This window comes from Cherax quadricarinatus, chromosome 72 (assembly GCF_038502225.1).
Source record: "Cherax quadricarinatus isolate ZL_2023a chromosome 72, ASM3850222v1, whole genome shotgun sequence".
NCBI lineage: Eukaryota > Metazoa > Arthropoda > Malacostraca > Decapoda > Parastacidae > Cherax > Cherax quadricarinatus.
The window spans coordinates 7814062-7827393 of NC_091363.1; the positions used below are offsets into that span (position 1 = coordinate 7814062).

At 43.9% G+C, this 13332-nt stretch overlaps 1 protein-coding gene across 1 annotated transcript in view; it reads right to left on the reverse strand.

The window, feature by feature from the left end:
• LOC128701320 (mucin-2-like) overlaps positions 1-13332 on the reverse strand; it is a 648393-nt gene that overhangs the window by 628096 nt on the left and 6965 nt on the right. The window contains exon 2 of the mRNA XM_070100363.1: positions 9844-10351. The gene's annotated coding sequence lies outside the window, so the exon portion shown is untranslated. The remainder of the gene's footprint in view (positions 1-9843; positions 10352-13332) is intronic.

A 13332-nucleotide genomic window follows, 5' to 3' on the forward strand; every position in this document is an offset into this window, starting at 1 on the left:
TCACGGTAAAACGCCGAGAGAAATCACCAGGTATATACGCCGAGAGAACAAAAATTCAGGTTTTAAAAGGGAGAGAACATCACCACGGTATAGTCCCCGAGGGGAAAAACCACTCAGGAAAACGTTTTAAGATAACATCACCGGGGTATATACGCCGAGAGAACATCACCAGGTATACGCCGAGAGAAACACCGGATATACGCCGAGAAAATCACTAAAGGTAAAACGCCGAGAAATTTACCCCCCGGGGAAAAGGGAGAGAACATAAACCAGTGTATATACGCCGAGAGAAAATCCCCCGGTATATAGGGAGAGAACCCCTTTTCGGTATATACCCCGAAAAAAGATCCCCCGGTATATACGCCGAGAGAACACCCTCGGGAATGCCGAGAAACACTACTCGGGCCCATATACGCCGAGAGAATATCACTCCATATACGCCGAGAGAAACCATTTCGGGGTATATACGCCGAGAGAACATAAATCCGGGGTATACCCCGAGGGGAAATTTACCGGGTATATACGCCGAGAGAAACCACCAGGGTATATACGCCGAGAGAACATCACTCAGGTATATACGCCGAGAGAACATCACCACGGTATATACCCCGAAAAACACTCATTGGATATACGCCGAGAGAAACCACTCGGGGCATATACCCCGAGAGAACATCACCCCACGGTAAAACGCCGAAAGAACACCACTCGGGGTAAAACGCCGAGAGAACATAAACCAGGCATAACGCCGAGAGAAATCACCGGTGATATACGCCGAGAGAAACACCCGGGGAAAATACCCCAAAACACCCAGGGTATATACGCCGAGAGAAACCACTCAGGTATATACGCCGAGAGAACATCACTCAGGGTATATACCCCGAGAGAATCACCGGTAAAACGCTGAGAGAAAATCACCAGGTATAAAACCCCGAGAAATTTATACTCAGGTATATACGCCGAGAGAACATCACTCGGTATAAAAGCCGAGAAAAATCCTCAAGGTATAAAACGCCGAGAGAACACCTACGGTATATACGCCGGGGAAAATCATCGGGGTATATACGCCGAAACACCCTTCAGGGTATATACGCCGAGAAAATCCTCGGGGAATGCCGAGAAACATCCCCGGGGTTATACGCCGAAAAATCCCCAGGTAAAACGCCGAGAGAACATCACTACGGTATAAAAGCCGAGAGAAATCATCGGGGTAAGCCGAGAGAACATCCTCAGGGTATATACGCCGAGAGAACATCCCCGGGTATATACGCCGAGAGAAATAAAGGGTTTTTCCCAAAATATCACCGGGTATAAAACGCCGAGAGAACATCCTCGGGGTATATACGCCGGGGAGGCATCACTAGGTATATACCCCGGAGAAACATCACTCAGGTATATAGGAGAAACATCCTCGGGTATAAAAGCCGAGAGAACATCACTACGGTATAAAAGCCGAGAGAAATCACTCGGGGAATGCCGAAAAAACCCCACCAGGTATATACGCCGAGAAACATCACCGGGGTATAAGCCGAGAGAACATCACTCGGGGTATATACCCCGAGAGAATATCACTCGGGGTATATACCCCGAGAGAAACACCCCTCGGGTTTAACCCCGGGAAGAACATCACCAGGTATATACGGAGAGAACATCACCGGGGTATAAAAAGCCGAGAAAAACCCCACCGGTATATACGCCGAGAGAACATCCCCTGTGAAAAGGCCGGAGAATATCACCGGGGTATATACCCCGAGAGAACATCACCGGGGTATATACGCCGAGAGAACATCACCAGGGTATATACGCCGAGAGAACATCCTCGGGGTATATACCCCGAGAAAAACACCGGGGTATATAGCCGAGAAAATCACCAGGTATATAGGGAGAAAATAAATTAGGGTATAAAATTCCCGAGAGAACATCCTCGGGTATATACGCCGAGAGAAACACCACGGTAAAACGCCGAGAGAAATCACCAGGGTATATACCCCGAGAGAAATCCCTTAAAAGGGATATACGCCGAGAGAACATCATTTAGGTAAAACGCCGAGAGAAATCCCCTTGGGTATATACGCCGAGAGAACATCACCGGGGTATATACCCCGAGAGAAATCCTCAGGTATATACGCCGAGAGAACATCCTCAGGGTATTTTGCCGAGAGAAACCCCTCGGGGGTATATACCCCGAGAGAAATCACTCGGGGTATATACGCCGAGAAACACCCTCAGGTAAAACGCCGAGAAACATCATCACGGTAAAAGGGAAGAGAAAATAAATTGGTAAAACCCCGAGAAAAACTTATACGCCGAGAGAACATCACTCAGGGTATATACGCCGAGAGAACATCCCTCAGGGTATATACGCCGAGAGAACATCCCTCGTATATAGGAGAACATCACTCATATATACGCCGAGAGAACACCCTCAGGGTATATACGCCGAGAGAACTCATCCCGAGAGAACATCAGGGTATAATCTCCAATTATCTTTATCAAAACTTACATCCAAGTCTGTAGAAATAATTATCAGAGAACGTACACTATATTAAACAGTCTGGTATCATAATTTAAATACATAATACAACTCGTTCACTTAGAACTTGACGATTATATTTCTAAGTTCCTGTTAGTAACATGTATTTGACCTTAAAAATTACAAGTGTAAAAGTGTACAAATTTTAAGTACAGAATTGTCTAAGTTTTTGACCTCCAGATTATTGTATGTTTGGGTACAGTAATTTTGTAGGGAAGATGTGGATATGTAATTATGAACTGTATAACTGTGGTGGTGGTGGTGGTGGTGGTGGTGGTGGTGGTGGTGGTGGTGGTGGTAGTAGTAGTAGTAGTTGTGGAACAGGTGAAGATGGTGGTGGTCGGTCCCTAGGTGTTCCCGTGGGAGGGGGCGCCGTTCCCTGCCCGGCTAGCGACCCCTCACGCTTATTGAACCACCTCTACCACTTTTACCACCTGCTCCACCACCACCACCTTCACCTGCTGCATCACAACCACCACCAACACAGCTACCACCACTACAACCCCCAGTACACCACCACCAACAACACCCCATCCCCTCCAGCAAGTTAATAACCAGGACACATGTATAACACCTGGGTATCTTCACTGACAGACGTTTCACCCTCTATATTGTTTATCAATATCATATAGACAAGATAACTGAGTCTATTATAGTGGAGGCAGTACAAGGAGTGGAGCAGTGATCCACAGTAATAAATGGAGTCACATGTTGGTCAAGGTAATGAACAACACATATACAACACCTACGTATCTTTAAATAACAAAAAAGGCACGTATCTTTACTGTCAGCAATAAAGATAATTAAGTGTTACACGTGTGTCTTATTCATACAGGGAAGGATAATTCAGCTTATTCTTCCTGGGATGAAAATCTTTACTTCAAAGATCTTTCGCACTCTCGTGCGTCGTCAGGAGCTATGCAATGTTGCAAGACTAGCAACAGATAGGAAGGAAAAAACCTCTCTAAGGTAAAGCAGAAGAGCGTAAGTGCCAGCTCCACCGTTATTGAACCTATCAACGAACCGACATATAAGAAAATAAAACAAAGCACTACAGCAGGCCTACTGGTCATGCTAGGCAGGGACCAGTAGGCCACACGCACACCTACTAATACAACTGTTCAACCTGTTTTAAATTTATTCAAAGTTCTGGCTTAAATGACTGTCCCTGGCAGTTTGTTCCACAACTCAACCGCCCCGCCAGCGTTTTCCTGCATCCTTTCTAAATTTAAATTTTTCCAACTTGAACCTACTGCTGCGAGTACCATTTGTAGAGATATATTATGAAATTTACTAAGTTCCTATATACTTTACTTTGGAACCCCTTGAAAACAGTTCGTCAGGGTCAGCTGACTTGTTTGATTTTCTGTCACCTTATCTCAGGACCAAGTAACTAGTGATTTTAATCTTATATATTTTTATCCTGTCTTTTATAATTATTGATTACTTGGATTTCATTTGTATTGGGAGAAACACGAGAGGAAATGTTAAAAATGATACACATTATTTTGTTGACACAGTAGGCTGACCTGGACCACACTAGTGCGCCTATATTGTTCCTGATACTGTGTTCATCTACTTGTCGGTGGTGTAAATCATTAATATGTATTGTAATAATGTTGGTAGAATTGATAAATTAGACACACGTGTAACTCTTGGGTATCTTTACTGAGGAAACGTTTCCTCAATAAAGATACCCAAGAGTTGCAAATGTGTCTCATTCATCAGTGTCGGTTCTCTGAACCACTCATCTACAGTTGATAGAATTACCAACATGTTAGGCTTGACAAAGCTCCTGGAGAGCGAAACGTTGCTACAATAAAATGTCGCATTAGCTGCACTTGTGCTCTTTTACCTAACACGTTAATATATATTATTCCTATATATAGGTGAAAGAAGTCCTTTGGGTTAGATTCCCTGGCAACCTTACTCTTCTCCTCTTCTCGGCTTCCCTTCCTTCTTTTTTTAGTCTCTGTTACGTTGAATGTATTGGTCTATTAGGTGACTCTCCTCTTTTATTTCGCCTGTAAATGCTTCACTTTTTTACCGAAGAAATTATTTAATCTTGTGTTTATGATTATTTGTTTGATCTACTGTCTCTGTTGGGGATAAAGGATGTCTGGGCACACACTGCATGTATTATTTATTTCAGGGGAAGCACTAAGTTACTAGTAGGGACTTACGCACCTTTTGGGAACGGAAAGCATTCAGATTCGATCCAGGGAGAGGGAGGGGTACCTCCAGTTCTTTGGATCAAGAACCCTTCACCGGCGTCCAGGGACAGACTGTACAACACTGGGAAATATGTCGACCATTTAAAGGCATCACGCTAATCCCTAGTCTGAGTGCCCCAGTCTACAGTAGCCAGGTAGTACTCACCTATACATACTTATTATCTATGCAGAATTCCACACAGGGATGGAAATATTTAGCTCAAAATCTTTCGCACTCTCGTGCGTCGTCAGGAACTTTGCAATGTTGCAAGACTAGCAACAGAGAGGAGGGTAAATTTTCATATTTCCACTGGTTCTTCTATCTTTTAATGTCGTTAGATTCATTTCTATTAGCCTCTCCTCGTAGCTTATGCTTTTTAACTCAGAAACAATCCTTGTTGTGTACTTCTGCACTTTATCCAGTTTCTCAAAATGTTTCCTCAGGTGTGGGTTCCAAACTGGTGCTGTGTACTCCAGGATGTCTTTGTTGAGATTCCTGAAGGCCACTTTTAGATTTGCCAGGCGAGCATTGCCTGCAGAGGTTATTCATTTGATGTGAGCCTCTGGTGATATAGTAGGCACTATGTTCACCCCTAGATCTTTCTAAGTGAAACCTGCAGCCTCTGCCCCCGAGACTAGATGCCGTGTCCAGTCTTCTGTTCCCTTCACCGATGTTCATGGCCTTGTATTTGCTGGGACTGAATTCAAGCAAGTGTAGAGGTATGGGGTGGGTGTAGGCATGGGTCAGGTGTAATGGTTATGATAGTGGTAGTGGTGGGGGTGGGGTCACCCGCGCTCCAAGCGGCCTCCTCTAGCTACAATCCTTGCCACAGTACCAGTCTCCCACACCGCTGTCATGGTCTTCCAGGTCACAGCTGCTACTATCCCGCTCCACACGCTGAGCTACAATGAATTTAGAGATGCAATTTAACATGGTATATACTAGATGGCTCGTTTGCTGCCAACCAAAGGACCCGGGCTCGATCCTGAGACTGGTGGAGACGCTGGCTATGTTTTCTTACACCTGTTGCTCTTGTAATAGTTAAGATAAGTCACGTTGCAAAACAAGCTCTTACTGGGACAACATTTCGTTTTAGTAGAGCTTTATCAAGTTATGACTTGAAAAAGCTCTACTCTACACAGAGCAAAATGTTTTCCAATGTGTCTTTACTACTTCACTTGTATAAAAGGGACACTTATACACTGTTAGGAAACTTTTCGCCCAACAGAGGCTTTATCAATCCAGCTGATAAAACTCCTGACGAGATTTTGGGTAGATGAGTAAGACATATATCCGTATTTTCGAAACGTTTCGCCTCCAAAAACTTCTTCAATCGAATACAGAAGTGATTAAATATGGAGACAGTAGAAGTGAAGAGGTAAAGATGATGTGGTCAGTCCATCAGCCTTGAAACAGTAGTTTTGAGGTGGTCAGTCCCTCAGCCTTGATGTATACAGTAGTTTTGAACGGGTCAGGCCATCAGCCTTGAAGTAGTAGTAGTTTTGAGGCGGTTAATCCCTCAGGCTGGAGAGCTCCTCCCTAGCAACAATATAGCCAACAACACAAAACGGGCACTGGCTGTAAGCAACAGCCACGTGGCAACTACGGCGTCCACATCCATAAAAAAAAATAGGACGAGGATATCGTGCCGACGCTTCATAGGGATGAAGCGTCGGCACGATATCCTAGTTATTGCCTCCACGACACCTCAACACCCTGAATCTTCCTCAACAATATTCAATTCAGTGGAACCTTCTACCAAGTTCACTACTGAAGAAGCAAACAACGAACAGATTCCTTTCCTAGACGTAAACTAGTGGTGGTGGGTGGTTTAAAAAAAACGTGAGTAAACATTAACACATTTATCAGAAAATTTATAGGTCCTGGGATTTTGATCATTTCTAACGTCTAGCAGTGTCATAAGCTTTACTGGTCCAAGATAAACAAACATTATAATCTGTATCACTATCCACTCGGTCAAAATATTTTATAAAAAAACGAGAGTATTTTTTGAAGCAAATGCCTGACGAATTTACTAAGCTTCATCGCTAAGGTATTTGGGGTGGTAGATCATGATAAAGAATACGACACTGTATACATATGAACTTCAGTAAAGCTCTCAATAAAGTTCTACACAGAAAACTATTGAAGAAAGTAGCGGCACATGGTACTGGAGAGAAGTTATATCCTCTGTATGGATCGTGAAGCTCTTATCTGCCATTCCATGTGCACTCGGTACTCTTCATGTCTTAATCTCCCACCATTAGAAAAGACGTAGTTATACCTGCAGCATCCTGAAGCAAGGCATAGCTGATCTACGGGACAAAAGTTTCTTTTTTTTCACAAATCAATTTTAGAAGCTATAAGTTGTTATCCTACCACAGCTCAATTCAAAGCCCAGTCCTAAGGTATACTACCACTCCCAACAGTCACCCTCATACCCATTCTGTGGGAAGTAGGCACATAATGGGTCCAAAGACTGAGGCCTAACAGTGTACGAGTCGCAAGCGTAGCCTCACTATACACAGGTATCTGCTAACTTTATCTTAATCTTCACAATATTGACTCGGACCATGTTAGACGCCTTTATCTGTGACCCGGCCAGCCTGCCTTCATAACCTGCCCACTACAGCAAGTTAACGAGTTTTACTTTTCACCAGCAACTCGCACTTAAGAATCTTACATGACGTTTCGGCCCGTTCTGAACAATTAAAGAGCAACACCCGAGCGAGAAAAATTAGAATAGACCAGAAAAATTAGTCGGAAAGAGGCAAGAGCCTTTGTCCAGGCCTCCCGGTGGATCAGGGCCTGATCAAGCAGGCTGTTACTGCTGGCCGCACGCAATCCAAAATACGAACCACAGCCCGGCTGATCGGGTACTAACTTTAGGTTGCTGTCCAGTTCCCTCTTGAAAGCTGTGAATTGTTCCAGCCACGCTATTGCGATTTTTCTTTAAATTTTTACTTATGTGTTACATCGATATATATATATTTTTACATATATAATGTACTATAAGGAAGATGATAACCAACACTGCTACTTGACCGGTCAGTCAACTTAGCAACCTATGTCTAGTTGTTAAGTAGTCTCTTTAAGCATTAGGATTAGATTCCCTGAAATACACTACATACAAGTGGCTTTCTTTTGTGCCTAACAGTTTTATTATATGTAAACTATATTATCTTTGCACCAGATAAAAAGAAAATAAAAATTTGAATACTGAATTACTTTTTTATTTTTATTCTTTTTATCTTTTATTTATTTTAATTTGATGTTCAGAATATGTTTAGATCTGGTTCTTACAGCTGATTTTTCTCTGACTTTGTACAATGTCTGATGATGGAGTAAATTAACTCTGAAACCAGTTGTAGATAAATACTGTTTCAAATGGCAGTGACGGCTTTCATCTTCCTGATAAGACTCAATTTCCCAAAGACCCCTTCAGTCACTGATAATGTACTATATATAAGTTATGAACACATGTACATAGTATGTTTAGTAGATTTAACCAGGATAATCCAACATAGTTAAACTGTGTAAATTAAAACATACGAACAGAAGATAAGCAAATGTCTAAGATATCGTTTTGGCCATCAGGGGCTTTGTCATATCACCAAGTATTTTTGATTGGTGGTGAATAGGTCACATGCCACCTTTATGATCCTGGTGCAGTTGATATGCCATTCTGACGATGCTATACCCCGTAAATTCTGCAGCTAAAAAGGATAGCTCTTCGTCTAACAATGAGAATAATAAAAATAATAATAATAATAATAATAATAATAATAATAATAATAATAATAATAATAATATTACTACTACTACTACTACTACTACTAATAATAATAATAATAATAGAAATAAAATAATAATAATGTACTTGGAAAAGACCCGGGCCGGGAGAATACCGGCGAATAAAAAAAAAATGAACCAATAATAATAATAATAATAAAAATATTCTTATTCTTATTATTATTATTAATTCTACAAGTACATGATACAGCTGATACAGGTCTAGTTGACATAACTGGTTATGCAGAGCAATTTGGGAAACTTAATTAAAATTAGTCTTCTCTAGGATGCTACCCACAACTCGACTAACATCTTATCTTATCTTACCTACTTACAGCTAAACAGTGGCAGCAGGTGTATGGATAAACGCCTTACGTTTCACCCGTCCCGGGATCGATCTTGGACCCAGTGTGAGCTGAGAAGTGCTGTCCAGCCCAGAGGCGTCGCATATGTCATTACTAAGTATTTTTGTTACACAGGGCAATTTTACAAGCTAAGAGCTGTTACCCTATTAAAGTTCATTTTAAAGCCTAGTTCTATCTGAGGTATACTGTCACCTCCAGGTCTAAGGAAACATGCCCAAAGTTTCCACCCGTGCCGAGGATCGAACCAAAAACAGTCATTATGCGAGCTCTGAGTATGTTACCTATCTTGAAGAAAAGTAGGCCTGTAAGACCCGAGCAGAAACGAACAGTGGTTCTTTCAACTAGACAGCGATTCTTGTGACAATATTCGTTGGCATGGAAAAGTTCACAGACCTGAACCAGCATAAGACTGTTGTGGGTGGAGTCAACACTTCCTTGGAGAGAAGCAAGGAGAGTAAATACAGTCCTTCAGAAAAGGAAATCACAGGACGTCCTGTTACTCTGGAGAATCTAAAGCCGACGAACTCAGAGATACTGTATACATCTGTTGGTGTACATATACCCGTTGTCACACACTGTAGGCAATTCTGATATTAAAATACATTTACATTAAGTAGTATAACCTATTTTGACCTGTCTTGGCCTCATCAGGATTTTGAGATGGAAAGAGCAGAAGCTTTAAATTAATTTTACACTCGCCAATTTTTTAATAAAACTGAATTAAGTAACTTGGCATTTATGAAATGCAGACAGACGTTAAATGAATTACACTAGTCTGTCTGATAGGGTGAATAAGAGAATGTCTTTCAACTATAGAAATTCTACTTAAGGGTTAACTATACAAGTATATGTTTTTTGAAGACTCCCTTCCTCATCCCACATCACGGATTATTTCTTTCAAGATTATGTTCTACTGTAACTGCTTCCAAGTTAAAATCTTACCTGAGTTTACGTAATGCCCTTAAAAACTCATGAAGAGTCTCCAGACTGCAGCTGCTGTGTCGCCCAGAGGTGTCCTGGGAAGATTATACTGGATGTTATGAAGTACAGGCTGTAGCGTAGAAATAACACAATGGGTGGGGTTCGAACCCATGGCAGGTGAGTCCTAAAACTAACAGGCCAGTGCCACTCAGTAGCACAGATATTGCATCTGCTTACGTACAGTAGCCAATAAATTCATATACGCTGTGATACACTGTTCACTAAGGTTCTGAATTGATCAGTGGCAGTTTCCACATTCCTCGATGAAGTTTGTGCAAGTAGTGTACAATACCAGTGTTTCCTCCACTCCTTGGCTGGTGAGTCGAGTCAGGATCATAGTATATAAAGAAGTGACGGTCTCTGTAGCTTCTCCATGATGGCGTTATCTTGTATCATATAAACTGTAGAAACAGAATCACTTGGTTGCTACTCTCCAGTCTTTGACTCATTACAATACTTATCTGAAATACTACAAAACAAACATAGTATAAATTGAAAGAAGAAACATTATAAAATAATCTACAATGAACACACACTGTGGCTTTACACCCCAATAAATAAAGCACTTACATAACATGTGGATGGCTGCTACTGACAGTCCAGTACTACTCTGATAAAAACAGCATTGTCTGCATCGCTATTGGGCCGTGCAGACCCCCTTGCCTGACGCTCCTCAGTAACCTGACAGCAGTGGTACGAGGAGGTGTTGTGCATTCGCTGCCTGGATGAGGTAGAGTGCGGACGTGCTTTGCACCCCTCTACTGTTTCCCAGACGAGCTAATCAGTCAACGACATGGCGCCAGGTGTTCGCAGGAGAGTGAATACTGTGGGCATTGAACTTATTAGTGGGGCTTTAACACCTACGTCAGTCGATGTGTTATTGCCCAAAATTATACGAGAGACATATGGCATCAGAGACGAGGATTTATATGGAGTGGCACTGAACGGTGTATATAGAATTTTCGTGAAAGTGCTAACTGCTCAAGTATACGAGGCTTTGGTTGATCGTTACCAAGACGTCTGCATTACTGTAACACCGGCAGTGAGGGTCAAGTTGATTGATGTCTCACGACATTATTCGTGGGTTAAGCTCCGCAACGTGCCTTTTGAGGCTGATGAGGTAGATATTCGAAATGTTTTCGAACGTTATGGAACTGTACATCTGGCCCAACCTGGCAAATGGGTAAAAGGTGCTTACACAGGATTTCCTGAGGGTTCTTTTAATCTCAAGATGACGCTTAGGCATCCTATACCATCGTATGTATATCTCGAAGAGTTTAGAACCCAGGTAATGGTAGCGTATGCGGGGCAGAGGCGTACGTGCCGACTGTGTGGCGAATTTGACCATATGGCGGCAGACTGTGGCAAGCGGAGTATGGCTCCTGGGCCGGCAAGGGGCGGAGCACCTGCGCATGAGCACCCAATGCCTAAGGAAGAACGGGGGCAAGGAGGAGGGCGTGGTCGCATGTGGAGTGAAGAGGTAGTGGCTCCTCCAGTGGAATCGGAAGAAGTGGTGATCCATGACTCACCTGGCCCATCAACAGTGGCTCCTGGGCCGGCAAGGGGCGGAGCACCTGCGCATGAGCACCCAATGCCTAAAGAAGAACGGGTGCAAGGAGGAGGGCGTGGTCGCATGTGGAGTGAAGTGGTGGTGGCTCCTCCTGGGGAATCGGAAGAAGTGGTGATCCATGAATCACCTGCCCCATCAACAGTACAGTTGTCAAGTGAGGAGGTACAGGAGGGCGCAGCAGTGAAGGCTATTGAGGAGGAGTTGGAGACGGTGATACAGGCTATGTTACAGTCTACGGAGGGGGAGAGTTACAGCGAACAAGACCCTGGGATCAGGGTAGAAGGTGTGTGTGGGGAAGGGGAGGATCAGGTGGCACCTGTGGTGGACAGTGCGAGTGCCATGGAGGGGCATGGAGGCGGATTAAGGGTGGTAGAGGTGGAAGTCCATTGTGCTGGCTCCCAGGACTCAGATATGGAAACTGAGGGAGCTACAAGGAAAAGGGCAGCAGCGTCAGATTCGGACGATGTTCTGACACCGGCGCAAAGGCCGGGGAAAAAGACATGGGGTTCTGGTACCCAGAGTGACTCTGCGAGAGGGCCACAACAGAAGGGGGGGGGGATGGTTGGGAAGGAGGGGGGAAAATGTGGCAAAGGCACAGTCCAGGGGAACAGTCTGAAAGGGAAGAATCTTGACATGAGGCGGGGAAGGAAACCTTAAGCTGGCCTCAGGTGTGTAACAATAAATATTAATGGTCTGTGTGATGGTGTTAAACGGGAGTGCTTCAGGATGTTTTTGAATAGGTATAAGGTTGACGTAGCTTTTGTGCAGGAGCACAATTTTAAGCTTGGTCGTGAATTAGTGGTCCCTGGGTTTCAGGCTTATGTGTTGCCGTCTGAGCGTTTAAAAGGAGGAGTGGGTGTGTTGATCAGGGAGGCGAGCCCGTTTGTATTGCATAGGAAAGAGGGGGGGGGAGGGGGGAGAGTTTTACGTGTGGAAGGATGGTGGATGGGAGAGAGAGTGGCGTTTGTGTGTGTGTATGCCCCAGCAGAAAGTGACGTGAAAGTGAAGATGGATTTTGTGCGGGAGGAGCTCGTGTATTACCTACGCACGTTACCGTCTGTCGCGATTGTGGGGGGGGACTGGAATTGTGTAATTAAGAAGACAGACGTGGAACCCAGAGGAGCGGGATATTTTTCCTCAGTCTTGGGGGGCCTGCTTAGAGATCTTCAGTTACGTGATGCATTCGGGGGAGGTCTGTGGGAGGTGGAACATACGTTTATAAGAAGGGGATATGCGGCTCGTTTGGACAGGTTATATTTATCTCGGAGGGTTTTGGTAGAGTCTTTTAAAACTATAGAGATGGTGTCTTCCGATCATAGGGCGGTATTAGTGGAGGTGGGATGGGATGCTTTGGCTCGTAGGCAGGGAAGTTATTGGAAACTGAACACGATGGTTTTGGGGGATAGGGAGGGAGTGGAAGCGTTTGCAACATTTTGGGAACAGCTCTGTGCCGACAGAAGAACGGAGGAAGACGTGGTAGGATGGTGGGATAGTGTGGCTAAGTTACGAATACGTCATTTTTATGTGAGGGAGGGCAAACGCATTAATCAATTGCGGTATGGCTTGTCAAATTACTTAGAATCTAGATTACGGAATTGTTACGAGGGGGGGGCGGTGGCCGGGGTGTACCCGGTGGAGGATATACACATGTTGAAGGACAGAATACGGGATTTGCAAGAAGAACGTTTTGCAGCTGTACGGGTACAGGCGGGGTTAGACGAAGTACTCTGGGGCGACAAGCCATCAGCTTGTGTGCTGCGAGGACAGAAGGTACGACAGCGAACGACTACAATACCAGGTTTGCAAGTCATATCTTCTGTGGGGGGTTTTAGAGAGGGTCAGGTATTAAGGGACACCAAGGGGATGAGTGCATATGCAGA